The sequence below is a fragment of the Chelonia mydas genome, chromosome 3 (genome assembly GCF_015237465.2).
Source record: "Chelonia mydas isolate rCheMyd1 chromosome 3, rCheMyd1.pri.v2, whole genome shotgun sequence".
In the NCBI taxonomy this organism is placed as follows: Eukaryota; Metazoa; Chordata; order Testudines; family Cheloniidae; genus Chelonia; species Chelonia mydas.
Genome location: NC_057851.1, coordinates 4,069,996 through 4,088,853, shown reverse-complemented (window position 1 = coordinate 4,088,853; position 18,858 = coordinate 4,069,996). Strand labels below are relative to the sequence as shown.

The following is an 18,858-nucleotide window of genomic DNA, read 5'->3' as shown; positions in this document are numbered from 1 at the left end:
CGGCTTGATTCCCTGCTCTTCCCCCTCATCTCCCGGCTGCAGCGGCAGGAGGGGCTGCCGGCCCCATGCAGCCAGAGTGAAAACAGGCTTGTCACCCAGGAAGCCAGTCGCAGGGAGGCCGTGCCCCAGGTGCATGCCCCCAGCAGGAAATGTGGGCGCTTTCCTGGAGATGCACCTGCTCGCCCCCTTCATGTGCGGCTGGAGGCCATGTGGTCATTGCCCGGTTCGGACCCAGCCATGCTGTCATGCCCCAGGCACGTGCTGCTTTGCACACACTTGGCGTGCATTGGTGCCCTGGCATGTGCACCTGTAAACTCACATGCATGCTCACGCAGGGAGAGGATGCCCTCGAGTGCCCGCAACCCCTCCGTACATGCACATGCCGATACACACACGCACCCTGCATGCATGCGCACTATGGACCGTTACGTCTCCTGGAGACGCGGGAGCTTGAGGCAAAGCTTTGCAATTAGCAAAGGGGCAGCCACTCTACCTAGCAGGGCCGTTACCCATTGGGGTCTGCCCCACAGAGGTCTCTGAAAGCTCCTTCTCTTAGCCACAACTCAGATCAAACGACAAGCCAGCGCAAAACACAGGGAGTTAATTCCTTTGCTCAAAACGAGCCCCGTGGTTGGAAGAGGCAGCCTGGGCCCCTTGCAAGCAGTGACTAGGGCAGTAAGGAACCCACTGGCTGGGGAAGGACACAATAGATGGTGACCCTGTCCTTAGTATTCACTGCCTGCTCCTGCCACAGGCTGGGAGCCACACGCCACCTGACCCAAAGAAGAGCACGCCAGCCGGACTGTCAGCCGCTTGGAGCGGTTTGCAGCGCCGCGATCCCAAGCCTGAGCTCACAGGGAGCTGCGAGGCGGGATGGGACCAGGGGCCCATGTAGCCCAGTGGCCCATCTCGGACACTGACCAGCATCAGCTGCTTCAGAGGCACGAGCTGCTACAGTCGCTCAGTAATTCATGAATAACCTGCACATGGCGGAGCTGCCTCCCTTGCCCCTCCTGGCTAGGGGCTGGTGAGGATTTCCCCCAACTTGTGGGTTCTTGGGACGGTCTCCTGCCAAGCCAATTTTCCCAAAGCGCTCAGGCCTGCCCCATCCCTCTGATTCAGCCCGTGCCTTCCGCAGGGGCACCCGGCACCTGGCAGACACCCACAGGTGGCTCCCTGCCTCTGTGCATTCAGGGGAGGAGGGGACGTGGCCCCCACAGATCTGTTCCAGCAGTGGGGAGGATCCCAGCTCTGCAGCATGCTAGGCCCTGTGGAGAACCAGAGCTGGGAGGTGCTGGGACCTACGTCAATTCTGCCTCTGTGCAGCAGAGAAGATTGGGGAGGCGAGGGGGGGTGCACAGCAGGTTGCAGGGGGAACGTGGCAGAGACAAGACTCCCCTTCTCTCAGGGCTGGTGCCCAGAGCTATTAGGCAGGCAAAGCCCCTCTCCACCACTGCAAGTTGTGGGGGAATAACCAGCCTGGCCTAGCCTAGATTCTATCTTAGACTTAGGAGTGAGGGGTTGCAGAGTGGTCAGCCCTCCCTCCCAAGGCTGCTCGGGGACCCTTCTGCATCTCAGGGCATTACCTGTCCCCACCGCTGTCGTGTCTGAGCACCTTGCAGGCTTTACCATATTTATCCTGGCTGCCATCCGCATTGCACAGAAGGGGAAACTGAGGCATGGAGAGGCTAAGTGACTTGCCCAGGATCAGTCTGAGGCTGAGCTGGGAGTTGGACCCAGATCTCCCTTCGCCCAGCCTAGTGCTCTAACCACTTGGCCAGTCTTCCTTTTCCGTGCAGGGACGCTCAGCGGCACCCACCAGTGGCTTGCCCAGCTCTGTGGCCGTTCACAAGATTGCTCTGGACTGACACCAGATTAAATGAGACCAGAATCCGGTTCATTGTTAACTACACCTGAATGGGTAACCCAGTCCCACTTTCACCAGGTGCAAAGGCAGCGAAATGCTGCCCTGGCGCACCTTGCAAATCTCTGTGCCCGTGAGTGTGCGAAGCCGGGGTGGGATACTCAATTTATGTCAGCCCCATCGCCCCACTCTGCTGCCCATTCACCCCCCTCTCCCCATTCCAACTGGAAGTCTGTCCTTGCAGAGCCCAGGAAAACCCACTGCAAGCAGCCCAGAAGCGCCTTTCAACGAGCCAGCCCATGAATTAAATCCCCTTCCACTGGATACACCGTGCACAGGTCTGATTTCTGGCCCAGCTGGAGCAAGGGCAGCCAGTCACACATCCCTTAATAACGGAGCACAGTTCAGTGTAATAAATACATTGAAAACAAACCGTTAGCTGGACAGAAAGAAGCCTGGTTGCGAAAGCACTTGAAGAATAAGCAGCTGAAGGAAGAGATTCCCTCTTCCAAAACCTGCCAGCAAAACTCCCCAGTCTATTGATTGCCAGCTACCCGGACACCGGTGGTGGTAGCCAGGTTGTGACGCGGCTCAGTGCTGCCAGCTCTCTCGGTGTTCTCGCATCTCATGCTCTTCGCTGTTTTCCTTAAAGGCTCAGCTCCGGGACGCGGGAGGATGTGAAAATCTCAGCTTCCATGTGCGGAGCAAAGCCTGAGGATCTGACTCCTGGGCTGTACCAGGCCAGAAGATCAGTACGATGAACCAGTGATGTGTTATTTTTAACAGGATGATTTTTTCAAGCTGATCTCACCAGGGGTTTTTTTGGGGTGGGGGGAGGGGACGGGGGGAGGGTCTGCCTCACGATTTTTGAACACCTGGGCTTGGCAATCATGTGAACGTTCCTCAAGCCCCATCTGCGGGGTGAAGGTCAAGAACTGGGCCTGGCTTCATCCCTGCATCTCGGGTGACCAGATGTCCCGATTTTATAGGGACAGTCCCGATATTTGGGGCTTTTTCTTCTATAGGCTCCTATTACCCCCCCCCCCCCCACCTCCATCCCGATTTTTCACGCTAGCTGTCTGGTCAGCCTTCCTGCATCAGACCAGTTGTACGTCGGTGTCATTCCACTGATTTCAGCACCATTGCACTGGTGTTCGGTTGCAGTGATGCAGTAAGGGCTCAGGCCCTTGATTTCCATTATAAGCCTGCCTGTGAACCGCCCAAACAAAGCCATTTTGCACCTGGGGCTTGCTGCTAGCAGAGAAAGTGGTGCCCAAATTCAAGGCAATTCCAGCAGACCTGTGTTCCGATGCAGGACTTGGGAGAAACCAGGTTGAATCTCGGTTTTAAAATTCATCAAAGGTGGGTACGCTGCGGCTCATCCCACGAGCGTCTCACCTGAGAAGCTTCACGGGACGCTCATTTGGAAGCGCGTCCGGTGATCGTGGGCAAAGCATCGGTTTCGCAGTGGGGAGAGGCAGAGCTGGGAGGCTATTCACTCGCAGATTGGGACTGTCCGAATAATCCCTTGGGGGCCTTATAAAACTTAGCAAAGGGCCTTGTCTTCCATTGTTTTTAGCCCTTTTCCCCATTCAAAGAGCTTTCCAAGTGGAGCCCTTTGCTCTCCCTAAGCCCCGCTCACCCAGCCCTGCTAAAGGATGTCAATAATTCCTCTATTGTCCCTGTTTTATAGATGGGGAAACCGAGGCATGGAAATGTAGGAACAGAACCTAGGAGTGCTGAATCCCCGCCCCCCTGCTCTGATCACTAGGTAACACTGCCTTTAAGATCAACAGCCTTCCTCTGGTTGGCTGGAAAACACCCAGCAAGTCTGCGCTCTGTACCAATCCGAATGAGGAAATCCGAGCACCTGTTACTTGAGCGTGGGCATGAAGCCACCAACTCGGATGGCTGAACTTCCAGGAGCCCGGCGGTGGGACAAGAAACAAACCCCCTGGGACAGAGCCATTGTCACGGGACCAATGCCTCCTGCTTCGAAAATAAACATCTCCGTGTTCGCTGGCAGTTCAGACGGGGCTCGGAGCGATCACAAGCCGGGTAATAAGGTGGCCATTAGAAGCTATTATAGAGATCTCCAGGCCCACCGAAGAAGCAGATTAGGAAATGGTTACAGAGATAAGGGTGGCCCTGCGGGAAAGCCAGGACTTTGATCGGGGTAATTGCCTGCAGTGAGCAGAGCTGCAATGCTAATGCCAGGCGAGGGGATACCGGGAATGCCGTACATTCTGTACAGTGCACGGAAGCTTTATGGGGCTGCAACGCACCAGAGACTCAGAACCCGGCTGTGCGGACGCACCCGATGCTGTGCTCACCTTCCCTCCCTGCCCCACAGCGCAGTCGGACAAAGAGCTGCTCGCGCAGCGTGGCTTCACCAAGCCCCCTGACGTGCAGGGCCACAGATGCAACTGGTGCTGGGCAAAGGCTCAGAGGCATATGAACAAGTGCCAATGCCCCAGATCCATGCTCCAAACCCCGTGGGTTTGGACTCAGCGGGGGCGTCAATGCACGTCAGTGCAGTACCACCTGCCTAAAACCAGCGGGAGAGCAGCAGCAGGCCCACGTCGCGTAGACAGATAAAACAGTGTGCGAAGACAATACCACCTCCAAGTGTGTGCAGGAGAGAGAGAGTCAGCAGAGCAGCAAGCTTTTCGGAGGCGGCGTTTGATCACTTGAGCTCCGTTAAACTTTCTTGGACTTTACAGGCCAGATCCTCAGCTGGCCTAAATCAACATCACTGTAGGGAAGTCACTTGGGGATCTGGCCCCATACAGTTAACTTAAGCACCCCATCTGAGCAGAGTTTGGAGCAGCGGCTGGACCAGGGAAAGGACGGAGCAGTGATATTTTACCCAGCTCCAGCTGCAATCCCAGCGCAGCCAAAAGCTTCTGCTGAAAGGCTCAGCAGTGAAAGAGCAAAGACATTCGAACAGGGCTTTCGCCATTCGGGCTCAGAGCTAACAGCATTTGAGATGCGTGGGACAGCTGACGTGATGGCGTCTGGGGCCAAGTTAACTTGGGGTGCAACTCCGCTGAAGTTACACTCGGGATGGGGCTGGCAGTACGCAGGCAGCCCCGGGCACCAGGCAATGCCCCCGCTCAGGCCGGGAAGGCGGTGCTCTCAGAAGAGACGTGCTATTGGTTTTAAATTCGGTAGTGACCGAGAAGGCCAGTGGAGAATTTCTTGTGCAGGGTCTCTCACCTGCTGGGCCTATGGACTGGTCCGGGGTTTGCCAGGGACTGGCTTAGCCCCACGTCAGGTTTGAAGGCTGAAAGTGGCACCTCCCTGTGGCAAACAAGTGAGCAAGGAGCAGGAGAAAACAGAGCTTAAGAGCAGCGCTGCCCTAGAGCCTGGATCTAAACACACCCAATGATCGGGGCACTTGCTCTGCACCCAGGCAAGCATGCACTAACCCATGGAGATGAACGGGACGGACACCGTGGTCGTTTCCTGCCTTAATGTCCCAGAGTCTGTCAACTTTCCAGCCTGGGCCTGGTGCTACCTTTTTGGGCGTAAATTGCACCATTTTCATCATTAGAGGCAAAAAGGCATCCTTTAAAAAGTGGAAGTTAAATCCTATGGAGGAAAATAGAAAAGAGCATAAACTCTGGCAAAGAAAGTGTAAAAATATAATTAGGAAGGCCAAAAAATAATTTGAAGAACAGCTAGCCAGAGACTCAAAGAGTAACAGCAAAAAAAAATTTTTTTTAAAGTACATCCGAAGCAGGAAGCCTGCTAAACAGCCAGTGGGGCCCCTGGATGGTCGAGATGCGAAAGGAGCACTCAAGGAGGACAAGGCCATTGCGGAGAAACAAAATGAATTCTTTGCATCGGTCTTCACGGCTGAGGATGTGAGGGAGATTCCGCAACCTGAGCCAGTCTTTTTAGGTGACAAATGTGAGGAACTGTCCCAGATTGAGGTGTCATTAGAGGAGGTTTTAGAACAAATTGATAAACTAAACAGAAATAAGTCACCAGGACCTGATGGTATTCACCCAAGAATTCTGAAGGAACTCAAATGTGAAATCACAGAACTATCATGGAGGGTAGGTCCATCAATGGCTATTAGCCAGGATGGGCAGGGATGCAACCCCATGCTCTGAAGTGTCCCTAGCCTCTTTGCCAGAAGCTGGGAATGGGCGACAGGGGATGGATCACTTGATGATTCCCTGTTCTGTTCATTCCCTCTGAAGCACCTGACATTGGCCACTGTCGGAAGACCAGATACTGGGCTAGATGGGCCCTTGGTCTGACCCAGTCTGGCTGCTCTTATGTTATATTCCCTAGATTCCAAGGCTAGAAGGGACCACGGTGAGCATCTGCTCTGACCTCCCGCATGACCAAGGCCAGAGACCTTCTCTGAATTAATTCCTCTTGGAATGAGAGCAGATCTCTTAGAAAAACACCCAGCCTTGATTTTAAAATTGTCATGGGTGGAGAATCCACCACAGCTCTTGGGGAATGGTTCCAATGGTTAGTGACCCTCCCTGTTCAATATTTGCACTTTGTTTCCAGTCCAAACCTGTCCAGCTTCAGCTTCCAGCCCCTGGATGGTGTTAGACCTGTCTCAGCTAGATTGAAGAGCCAATGACTAAGTATTTGTGTCCCATATAGGTACTTACAGACTGGGATCAAGTCACCCCTTAGCTGTCTCTTTGTTAAATTAAATAGATCGAGCTCCTTGAGTCTACTGCTATAAGGCAGGTTTTCTAAGACTTTAATCATTCTCGTGGCTCTTCTCCGACCCCTCTCCAATGTATCAACCCCCTTCTCGGACGGTGGCCACCAGCACTGGACACAGGATTCCAGCAGCGGTCGCACCAGGGCCACCTACAGAGGTCACAGAACTCTTATGTGGCGCGCACACCACCAGAGCACCCCTAGTGGCAGGACGCGGCATTGAAGGGGTCCTCCTATCCCAGCGGCCCCTGGTGTCGGGCGATCTAGTGCTGCAGCATTCTGCCTCTTCCCCGGCCCGGCTCTCCGGCCAGGTCACCTTTCACGCTCAGCCCCCATCCCGGGTAGCAAAATGTCCGACTCAACGATCTGACCAAGCATCCAAACAAATAGTCCTTTGGCCCCTCTTGGGCTTCTCTTCCGTGTGTCTTGCCGGCTCAGTTCTCAGCCCCCTTCTGGGCTACCTTTAAGGACTTCCTGGGTCCTTCAGAGAGAGCCGGCTCCCAGGCTGGTATCCCTGGACTTTCTCATGGCTTACTGCTCCCTCGAGTTCCCTGCTCTCCACCCTGTCCCTGTGGGCCTGCATAGCTCCCTTTGACTGAACCTCCAGTCCCAGAGATTTCTCCTGGGAGGCTCTTTCCATCCTAACATGCTTCCCCATTGCTTCCCCTCCAGGGACTCTGGCAGCTTCTCCTGGGGACCTCCCTGACTCTTCCAGACCCTCCACAGCTCTGCAGTTCCCTCTCCCTGCAGGAGCCGTCTGCTCTCCGAGCTTCCTCCTCCGAGCTTCCTCCTCCGAGCTGGGACCTTTCAAGCCTTGTTAGGAGGCCCAGAGGTTCTCAGGCTGAGAATCAGCTAATTATGGCACAGCCAGGGCTGGGTGAACAGAGATGGCAGGCCCAAGGCCTCTGGGCTCTTAAAGGGGCAGGCTACCCTGTTACGATAACCTCTCTACTCCTGCTCAGTAGTCTTCTGTTCATCCCAGGGTGGCATTAACCCCCTTTACTGCAGCGTTGCAGTGGGAGCTCATGTTCAGCTGATTATCCACCCCCAGCCCCAGATCCGTGGCACCGTCACTGCTTCCCAGCATAGTCCCCCATCCTGTGAACACAGCCACATGCTCTGGTCTGAGATGCAGGACTCTACATTTGGCCATATTCAAACACATGGGGTTTGCCTGCCCCCAGTTTACCAGATTGCTCTGTATCGGTGACCTGTCCGCTTCATTATTTACCATCCCCCCTACCCTCTGGGTCATCTGCAAACTTTATCAGTGATGATTTTCCTCCAGGTCAGTGATAAAAATGTTAAATAGCATAGAGCCAAGAACCGAGCCACGCGGGACCTCGCTAGAAACACACCCGTTCGACGAGGATTCCCCATTTACAGTTACATTTTGAGACCTATCGGTTCGCCACCTTTTAATCCATTTAAGATGTGCCGTGTTGACTGTGTATTGTTCTAGCTTTTTCATCAGAATGCCGCGTGGTACCGAGTCAAATGCCTTACAGACGTCTAAGCGTATTACATCCGCGCTGCTACCTCTCGCAGCCAAACCTGTCACCTCATCCAGAAAAGATACCAAGTTAGTTTGACAAGATCTATGTTCTATAAACCCATGCTGGTTGGCATTGGCTATAGAACCCGACTGTAATTCTTTATTGAGTCCTGTACCAGTGTTTTGCCCAGGATTGACATCAAGCTGACAAGCCTATCATTACCTGGGTCATCCCCTATACTCTTTTAAACTATTGGCAACAACGTTAGCTTTCTTCCCGTCTTCGGAAATTTCCCCGGTGCTCCAAGACGGATTGAAAATCGACACGAACTGCCCAGAGATCTCCAGCTCTTTTAAAACTCTTGAGCTGCGGATTAAAAAAGGTCTAACTTTAGTAGCTGAATTACTGAATCTGAATCTTCCTGAATTACTGGGTAATGGAAAATATTTCATCATCATATGCTAGGAATACATTGTCCTACTTTTTCCCCAAATATAGGACAGAAATATTTCGTGAACACTTCTGCCTCTTCTGCATTATTATCGACAATTCTACCATTTCCTTCTAGTCATGGACTAATACCATTGTTGGGATTTCTTTTATTCCTAATATTCTTTAAAAAACTCCTTGTCGTCCTTAACTCTGGTGGCCATTCATTTCTCATTGTGTCCTTTTGCTTCCCTGATCAATTTTCTGCAGTTCCTAGCTTCTAATTTGTATTCACTACTGTGATGAAGCAGGGGGCTTTCTTGTTGTTTTCAATGGTTTGCATGCAGAGGGCGTGGGACTCAGTTTCCCTGTATGTTACTGGTTTAACAAGGTGGTAGGAGAGGGAGTTTGCTGTTACAGAGGGCCAGTGAATGGCCTGGAGAATGGGTACCCCAGCGACTGGTGACCTGGTGACTGGGAGGCCCCGCTCGGGAGCAACAGCCGGTTCTGGCCAGTGGGAGAACAATGGACTGCGGAGAGAGGACCCTGGTGACCTGACCAGCCAGTTCCAGCCAGAGGAGAAACAAAGGATGGATCAGAGGAGAGGCTGAGAGGAGAGGAGGCCCAGGCGGCCTGTTTAGCTGGGACAGGAGACAAAGGACGGAGGCAGGACTTGGGGGACGGTAATATCAGATGCCCAGCTAGAAGGAGGGGGTTCTGGGCTGGGAGGAGAGAGCAGCCAGAGCCCACCTGGAGGTCTGGGGAGACCTAGATGTACTGTGCTGAGGGATGCCAGGCCTGAGGCTGTGCTGGGTTCGGACGCTCAATAAGCCCTCCTGTGTTACGCTGGCTGAGAGTCGCTCCGGGCTAGAGAACAGGGGGGCATTATTCCCTCTGGGTGTAGAGGCCCGGGGGTCCAGAGTGAGTGGACTCCCTGAGGGGGCCCACAGAGAGAGACAGGCTTGCAAAGGCTTAGAGAGGTGAGGTTCCAGGAGGTGGAGGGGCCAACAGCTTAACCCCAGAGAAGGGCAATCGCACTGAAGGGGGTTCCTCCCAGGGACCGTACAGAGCCAGGAGAGAGCACGAGTCCTGTGAGTCCGTGACAATTGCTATCAGCTGCCCCACTGGTATCCCAGAGAAGGGGAGTGGAGAGGGAGGGACCCAGGCCCACCCTCTGCTCCGGGTCCCAGCCCAGGGGCCCTAGGGACAGCGGCAAACCACTTGAACTAGCGATTCCTTCCCCTGGGCTACTTCCCTCTCCGGCCCTTCAGCTTGTGGGGCTTCCTGCCCTCTCTCTGCCTGGGCCAGGTTTCTCCCAACCCCTTGTGTCTGTGGAGTCCCTCCGCTCTGCACAAGCCGGGTTTCCCTTTACCCAGGGTCTTGGTCTTCTGGCCCGCCACAGCACTTCTCCAAACTCTCCTCTGCTTCCCTCCAAACTGCTCTCCTTCAGACTGCTCCCTGCTCCAACACCAACCACCCTGCTTCAGCTCCTCCAACTGTCTGACTGAAGGAGGGGGGTTTTATCAGGTGACTGGCTTCAGGTGCTCTAATGAATCTATAGCAACCTCTCTTCCCTCTACAGGGAATAAGGCTCTCATCATCCTGGGGCTTACATACCTCCCCTCCATCACCCTCCTGCTGCCCTCTGGCCATGCCGGATCGCAATATATATATATATAGCTGCTTTCACTTCCTCTCTAAGCCAAGATGTGTTTTTAACCCACATAGCCTTCTTTCCCAATTTTTCTGTCTCCTGGATTGGCTGTGCTAATGGCAGGATGATCAGGGACTTTAGAGTGCAGATTGCCAGATCAAAGTGAAAGCTTTTTTTACAATGGCTAGCCCAATCCGGGTTTATCCCATTTATACTGCCCACCTGATCCCCTCTCAACAGCACATCCTGGGATAAGAGGGAAGGTGCTCTCATGGATCAGTAACTGGTTAAAAGACAGGAAACAAAGGGTAGGAATAAATGGTCAGTTTTCACAGTGGAGTCTCCCAGGGGTCTGTACTGGGCCCAGTACTGTAAAACATATTCATAAATGATCTGGAAAAAGGGGTAAACAGTGAGGAAGCAAGGTTTGCAGATGGGAAAAATTAGTTAAGATAGTTAGGGCCAAAGCAGACTGCGAAGAGTTACAAAGGGATCTCACAAAACCGGGTGACTGGGCAACAAAATGGCAGATGAAATTCAATGTGGGTAAATGCAGAGGAATGAACATTGGAAAACATAATCCCAACTAGACATATAAAATGATGGGGTCTAAATGAGCTGTTATCACTCAAGAAGGAGATCTAGGAGTCATTGTGGATAGTTCTCAGAAAACATCCACTCGATGTGCTGCGGCAGTCCAAAAAGCGAACTGAAAGTTGGGAATCATTAAGAAAGGGAGAGATAATAAAACAGAAAATATCATATTGCCTCTGTGTAAATCCATGGGACGCCCACATCTTGAATACTGCACGCACTTATTGCTGCCATGTCTCTAAAAAGAGATATTGGAACTGGAAAAGGTTCAGAAAAGGGCAACACAAATGAGTAGGGGGATGGAACGGCTTCCGTATGAGGAGAGATTAATAAGCCTGGGACTTTTCAACTTGGAAAAGAGACGATTAAGGGGGGATATGCTAGAGGTCTGTAAAATCATGACTGGTGTGGAGAAAGGGAATAAGGAAGTGTTATTTACCCCTTCTCATAACACAAGAACCAGGGGTCACACAAGGAAATGAAGAGGCAGCAGGTTGAAAACAAACAGAAGGGATTATTTCTTCACACAACGCACAGTCAGCCTGTGAAACTTGTTGCCAGGGGATGTTGTGAAAGTGTAACTGGATTCAAAAACAAACTAGATCAGTTCATGGAGGACGGGTCCATTGATGGTTATTAGCCAGGATGGGCAGGGATGCAACCTCATCCTCTTGGTGTCCCTAAACCTCTGATTGCCAGAACCTGGGAATGGAGAACAGGGGTTGGATCACTTGATAAGATGACCTGTTTTGTTCACTTCCTCTGAAGCACCTGGCATAGGCCACCATTGGAAGACAGGATACTGGGTTAGATGGACCATTGGTCTGACCCAGTATGGCCATTCCTATGTTTTTATGTTCTAAGTCTTCATAACTCCTTGCGTTTAATTTAAATTTTGCCTCCCCTCCATATTCTTGAATTAAAGCCACCAGGAAAATGGCACCTCTGGAGACCAAACTGCTAAAACTCACCCCAGAGAGCAATGGTTTGAGACAGTTACAAAACGTAACCCACTGAAAATACAAGTGTTGTCCCAGCCACCTCTGTTAGTAGGAGTGGAGTATTGCACAGAGAAGTACAAGCCGCAAAGCCCAAAGCGTCAACGTGTTGGGGATCCCAATTCCATCATCTCAACAAAGCATTCATTGAACGAGAGCCCTTGACGTCCAGCACGAGCAGCTGACCCTCGCCTCCCCCAGGAGATGCCAGCTTTGTCTGTTAGAGCCTGATGCACAGAAGACGGATCCTAAATTATTCCTTTACCACTGGAGTCGTCCAACCAAAAGCTGACCTGGCTCAGCATGGCATTGTTTTTAAAACAGCAGAGACATGGGGCTCCAGAGCAGTAGTTTGCAATAGGTTAATAGATTCCAAGGCTGGAAGGGACCATTGTGATCATCTCGTCTGACCTGCTGTATAACACGGGCCAGAGACCTGCCCCACAGTAAGTCCTAGGGCAGAGCTTTTAGAAAAACAGCCAGTCTTGAGTTCAACATTGTCAGTGACGGAGAATCCACCACGACCCTTGGGGAATTGTTCCAATGGTTAATTGCTCTCACTGTTAAAAGTGGACGCCTTATATCCTGAACATGTCTAGCTTCAGCTTCCAGTGATTGGATCCTGTTAGACCTTTCTCTGCTAGACCGAAGAGCCCATTACTAAATATTTGTTCTCCATGTAGGTACTTAAAAACTGTGATCAGGTCACCCCTTAACCTTCTCCTTGTTAAGCTAAATACAGTGAGCTCCTTGAGTCTGTCACTATAAGGTATGTTTGCTAATCTTTTAATCATTCTTGTGGCTCTTCTCTGAACTGTCTCCAATTTCTCAACATCCTTCTTGAATTGTGGGCACTGTTCCCTCTAAGCTGTGTGCGTGTGTGCGCGCACACAGATCCTAAAGGCCGCGCACACGGCGAAACACCGCGTGCACAAAAATTTGCACAGAAGAAATTTTTTGCACACACGGCCTGTCAAAAATTAGAGGGAACATTGATTGTGGGCACCAGCACTGGACACAGGATTCCAGCAGGGGTCGCACCAATGCCAAATAGAGAGGTCAAATAACCTCTCCGCTCCTACTTGAGACTCCCCTGCTTAGGCATCCCCTGATCACATTAACATTTTTGGCCACAGCATCACACTGGGAGCCCAGGTTCAGCTGATTAGTCACCATGTCCCACAAATCTTTTTCATAGTCACTGCTACTTAGCTACCCACTGCTTCATCAATTGCAACCGACTAGGAAGGGGGTATTCTTTCTGCCCCAGGATGGAATGATGGCTCTTCTGCTTGATTTTGCTCAATCTTCAGTTTTACAATGCTACGAGGCAAAAGACAAGGCAAGGAGGGGTATTACTTCCAGAGAAAGGGTGCTGGGTAGTGGTCTCTTCAAACAGGCACCGGTTCCTTAAAGGGGCTAGACTCGTGTGGTAAGACAAATCCAGATCTCTACGTCTGAAATGCGGCCATGTCCCCAACTCCTTTCATCCATCTCCAGAGGTTACAGTCAGATATCTACAGTGGCAAAAACCAGAGCCAATCCTGAAGCCTAGGACACCCCATGTGGTCCAGTGCAAGCATCGCGCCACAGAGCCATGTTAAATCATCACAGACTAGGCATGAGCAGCATATGAGGTATTAAAAAAAAAACAGTGTTCTTTGAAAGCTAGATTTCTTTAATCAAGGCCAAACATTCTTTCCCTGCAGGACCAAAAGAACACGTACTAAAGAAGGTCAGAATTTGTTCTGTAATCAGCACAGCACAAAACACGTGGGAATGAGATCCCTCAACAACTGAAAATTCCTCATTCTGCAAAAGGACGTAACTCAAAAGCACCAGCTGGCTTTTTCCAAACTTCATGAAAATTTTCCTCTGCAAAGGTCATTGACGACGATGATTATTCTTAAAGGTTTGAGACTACAAGTCCCAGTATGCCACACTTAGCTCTTTGAGGACACTGTAAATGGATGGCACTGGGCTAGAATTTAGCATCTGCACAGATTTCATCCCTCGATCTCAAAGTGTTTTTCAAAGAAGGGTAAGTGTTGGCGCTGGCTGCAAATTTTCTGGTTTTCCATCAGGAAATGCCATTTCATGGCAGCCAAAACTTTCCAGGGGAATGGGTCAGTTTCATTTTGAAAATTAAATAAAAAAAAAAATTTGAAACAGAGTGTTCCAATGCCCTTTCCAGCTGATCAGAATGGAACGTTGCCCCTGGTTGTTATTTAAAACTTGATTTTAGTTGATAAATTATAATACAGCTTTTAAATGTCCTAATCAGAACAAAGCTGTTTGATCTTCACAGAACAAAGTGTGTCAGTTGTCCTGACATGAATTCTTTTTCTGAAAATTCCATTTTGTGGGAAATTTTGAAATGTTTTGGTTTTCTTCCAGTTTGGAAAGAAAACAAATTTCAAAATGGCAGCACGTCTGACTTCCAACCACCTCTATTCAGTGTCATTACCCCCACGTTTCAAGTGGGGAAACTGAGGCACAGAAAGGGGAAAGTGACTTGCTGAAGGACACACAGTGAGTCAGTGGCAGAGACAAACAATGCTCGGTTCTCCAGACTCCCAGTCTGGTGTCAGACCCATTGGGCCACACAAACAGTTTTAAACCAACTCAACCTCAACGATAGTGCAGCTACCACAATGGTGTACCATTATTTACAGCTTAGCCTGATTCTGGGTGCACAAAAAGCTCCCACTGGCTTCAACGGGAGCTTTTGGTGTGTAAAGAATGCTGGTCTTAGCCCTTTAAAAAACCTGCTGTGCCCCACCCCAGAGGTGGCTGCATTTCAGTGGTGGCAAGTGGTCTCTGTGCAGCACAGCTGGGTGACTGTTGAACAGCTGCTGTGCCCCACCCCAGAGGTGGCTGCATTTCAGTGGTGGCAAGTGGTCTCTGTGCAGCACAGCTGGGTGACTGTTGAACAGCTGCTGTGCCCCACCCCAGAGGTGGCTGCGTTTCAGTGGTGGGTGAGCATAAATCTTACCTGAGATGAACAAGAGGAGACATGATATATAGCAAGTGATGAATGGGACAGGAGAAGTGAATGAGTACTGCCAGTTGCCTTGGCTCATAACACACAAACAAGGGGCTCTCAAAGTAACCAAAATGTGTCACGTTCAACACAGAGCAAAGGACACAACACTGAGCGGGCCCGTGGAACCCACTGCCATAGGACAGCACTATGGCCAGATGCTTAGCAGGATTTAAACAAGGGATTGGGCATTTATGTGGGTACTGAGAACATCTAGAGTTAGAAGAATTTGGAAGAATTTGGAAGGGTTAGTTATCAACCTCCCTGCTTGAGGGCATAAGCCGAGACCTCTCACTATTGTGTGGCAGGAAGAAACTTTCCCAGCGGTTACTCCCTAACAACCCATTGCAGAGATCTTTGCACCTTCCTCTGAGCCACTGAGCGCTGCACAGGGCATGGAACCGAGGGACCTGGGATCTGCTCCTGTCCGATGGTTCCTATCAAAGCCGCACAAGTTTCTGCCGATTCTTTCAGGAAGCTGATTTCCAAGGGACAAGAAATGCTGGTCCAGAGAGAAGTGTGTCAGGCAAAAGAAATCTACCACAGGAAGGAACAGACGCTGTCAGTGGAGCGTTTATGGGAAGTCTCCCTGGTAGGGAGAAATGGATTGCAAGATCAGTAACGGTAATAAATGTAAGCAATTTAAAAGGGTAATTAGAGGAGGAGGGAACGCATGCAGCGCCCAGCTGCACAGATGACTCCTGCTAACAGTCGAAGGCTGCCGGAGCGTATTCCCAGCTGGCCAAGGAGGAAACGGAAAACCAGGCAGCTGAGACAGTGGAGGACGGTCGTGGGGGGAAGATGGGCAGATTTGTCAAACCTCTGTAGACACTGTCCCGAGGGTGAGGGGAGAGGATGGCAGGACCCCAGATCTCCAGGATGGGCTGGAGAGGGGGAGGCCAACGGACAGCTAAACACAGCCCCTGGGTGTTAACCACACAGATGAACAGCACAGATGTGCAGCCGGTGAGGACATGGTTCCCAGCATGCAATGCTCCACTGGGAGCCGAGACACGCCTGGCCACTTGGATCCAGGCAACACTGTGCATGCTGCGGCCTGCACCTCTGTACCCAAGAGGAGGCCAGCTGCAACCTGCTCTGTTTAATGCAAATTAGAGGCCCCATGCTGCAAGCTACCATCTGCTTCCTGCAAGATGCTGGGCGCCCTGGCTTCTGTTGCCCTCCAGAAGGAAGGAGCCGCCCAGCCCTGTGAGGTACTGGATGGAAGTCAAGGCCCTGCGGGGTCTGTGCATTGAACTCCTTGGCTTGGGTTGCCCCAGGGTTAGATATTGTAACGATGGAAACCGCTAGGGAAAAGACTGTCTAGAGTAGACATGGGACCCAACCCTGAATAGCCAGGCTTGCTACAGGAGGGATCCTGTGCCCACCCCATAGATCGGAACAGAGCCACTCTGGCACCCTAAGCCACCAGCCGCCCATGGCTGCTGCACTTCAGCGTGGGGGGGCCAGTATATTTGCAGAGCCACAAATCAGCCAGCCTGGCTCTCCACCTGCCCCACCCCCCGCATCGCCAGGCTGGAAAGGCCCCCCAGAGGGCATGTGTGTTAGTGGAGCGGGGTGAATGAGGAGAGGGAAGCAGAGGGCAGGGAAGGGGCTGGCAGGGGGAAAGAGGGGAGGGGGAGAAGGAAAGAACGAAGCCAGCCAGGAGGGAGGAGCTCAGGCAGCCGCAGTGTGGAGTCCAGACGCAGGGCTGATAATTGGTGTGAGTCCATCCCCGTGTGCTCCCGCTCCAGAGGAGAACACGACACAGCTTAGCAGGATTTGGGACAACTGGCTGCCCGCTCAGCAGGCTGGAGCAGGGCTAAGGGGCATCGTCAGGGCGTGTGTGTGGAGGGGTACCGGACTGGAAGGGGGGGGGGCTGCGGGTCAGGATTGCAGGGCATTGGCACAGCGGGGTGGCACTGGGCCAGCAGGGGGCGCTGCAGCTAAGGGTTGAGGTGCCCTGGCAGGTTGGTTTGGAGCCAGAGCAGGTGCTATTCCGGCTCCTGATCGAGGCCTGCCCCGTGTCTGACCTCGCTGTCGCTGTCTGCATGATGGCTGCATGCCAGCCCACCTGCTCCGGTGTCAGCAGAGCTAGGAGCCACCCGCCACCTCCGGGGGTTTAAACACCACATCGAAGAATCCTGCTCTGAGCCGGATTCCATGACAGAGGGTTAGAAACACCAGCCTCCTGTCTACACCAGGGCTCACGGGGCTGCTAACGCTGGTGGAGTTCGGCAGGGGGTAGCCAAAGGGGGGAACACTCAGGCAACTTCCCTAGTGCGGACGGGGCCGCTGCGTCTGCCACGAATCCCTCCCTTTCCTGGGACCAAAGGAAGATCGAAGACCACATCAGTGGGAGGGAAAACATCAGAAGTGGGTTGTTTTTTTACGGGGCTTGGTAGCAAAACAAGACCCTTGCGCGAGTGACGGCCAAGGTGGCTTTATTCTAAGGGATGATCATCCTTGGAGCCGTTTGCAGAGATAACCCTCGGTGGAACAAGGCGAATGTGAGGTCATTTTCAAATGGCGCTTAATGAGGTTCTGCAACCAAGACGAGCCGGGCAGACAACGCGACCTCAGCCAAAGGGACGTCCTAAATCAACCCCACAACAGGGAGATTTGCTTCAACACAGGAGCTCACAAAGAGCGGCCAATGGAGTCTTTAAAAAAGAGCGGTTTAGAGTAGATGAGACTAGACCAGGCCTGGGTTGCAGCAACATCATCTGGAATCCGGAAGGGACTTGCTCCCGGCTCTGGATCCAGTTTGCTCACTAACACCCCAGGCGCCTGGCACCTGATTCTACTCCAGATTTTGCAGCGGTGTAAATCAGGAGTGGCTCGACCGGAGTCACACCGGTGTAAAAATGGGGGTCAGAAATGAATCCGGACGCTGGAATTGGCCCTTCCTCGCTGCATCAAACTGCACCAATCTGCATCTGGTTCAGAAGCGGTCTGGCACCGGATTCTGTTCGGACTGACGCCGCGGAACATCAGGAGCAACTGCACGGGAGCCCAGAGGCGCTACAGGAGCCTAAAACAGGCGTGAGATCCCATTCAAGCCTGCCCGGCAGCAACGGGGCCAAATCAGTGCTGGCTTGGGGGTTGGGGCTCTTGCCTGCTAACTTCCCCGGCTGAGAAGAGCCATGCCCGGGTGGGGGAGGGCGCGAGGTCCCACTCTGGGAATCGCTTCTGCTTCCACACGACACCTTTTAAAAATACCCAGGAGGGACGAACCCTCCGCAGCCCCAGCAACAACAACAAAAGCCAAGCCCCGGGGAGTGGAAACCCGCCCGCCCCCCCGCCCCGCCTTTGTTTTCATGCCTTGCTGAATGGCAAAACAAGCGGCGAATCTGCAAACAATCCGCCCCCCCTCCCCTTTTTGCACGCTTGCAAATTGCAAAACAAGTGCGTGTGTGTGTGTGTGTTGTCACCGTGCAGCAAAACCAGCCCCAGGGCAAAACACAGCCTGGAGTTTCCCAGGGGGTCCCCGACCGCTTCTCGGGGAGGAACAGTCCGTTGCCAGCAGCTTGCAAACCCTCCAAGTCAGGCCCGGCGCCGTGGCTCGGGCGCTCCCGTCTGTGCCTGCCCCATGCCCTCGGCACACCCCACGAGCGGACTGACCGGCTGCAGGGCGCTTTCCAATTCTTCCCCGCTAATCACCCCCCTTCATTACCCAGATCAACCAAACCCCGCGCCGCCTTCCCTGCAATCAACTCGACTTCCCTCCAGCGCGGCCAGAACTCCTGCTCCGGGCCCCTTTGCCGGGGGAGACCTCCGGGAACTGGAAGTAGCCCAGGACTGGGGCTGACTCCGAAGGGGTCCAATCATAGAAGATCAGGGCTGGAAGGGACCTCAGGAGGTCATCTAGCCCAACCCCCTGCTCAAAGCGGGACCCATCCCCCACTTTTTGCCCCAGATCCCTCACGGGCCCCCCTCAAGGACTGAAGTCACAGCCCTGGGTTGAGCAGGCCAATGCTCAAACCACCGAGCTATCCCTCCCCCACCCCGGTGCAACGCGAACTAACCCGGGCTTTTAAGGACGGGGATTAAAAGGGGATGGAGAGAGAGTGTGTGTGTGT

At 52.6% G+C, this 18,858-nt stretch overlaps 1 protein-coding gene across 1 annotated transcript in view; it reads right to left on the bottom strand.

Annotated features, from left to right (window-relative positions):
• Window positions 1-18,858, bottom strand: part of KCNK3 (potassium two pore domain channel subfamily K member 3) — an 87,492-nt gene that overhangs the window by 67,889 nt on the left and 745 nt on the right. The gene's annotated exons all lie outside the window — the stretch shown is intronic.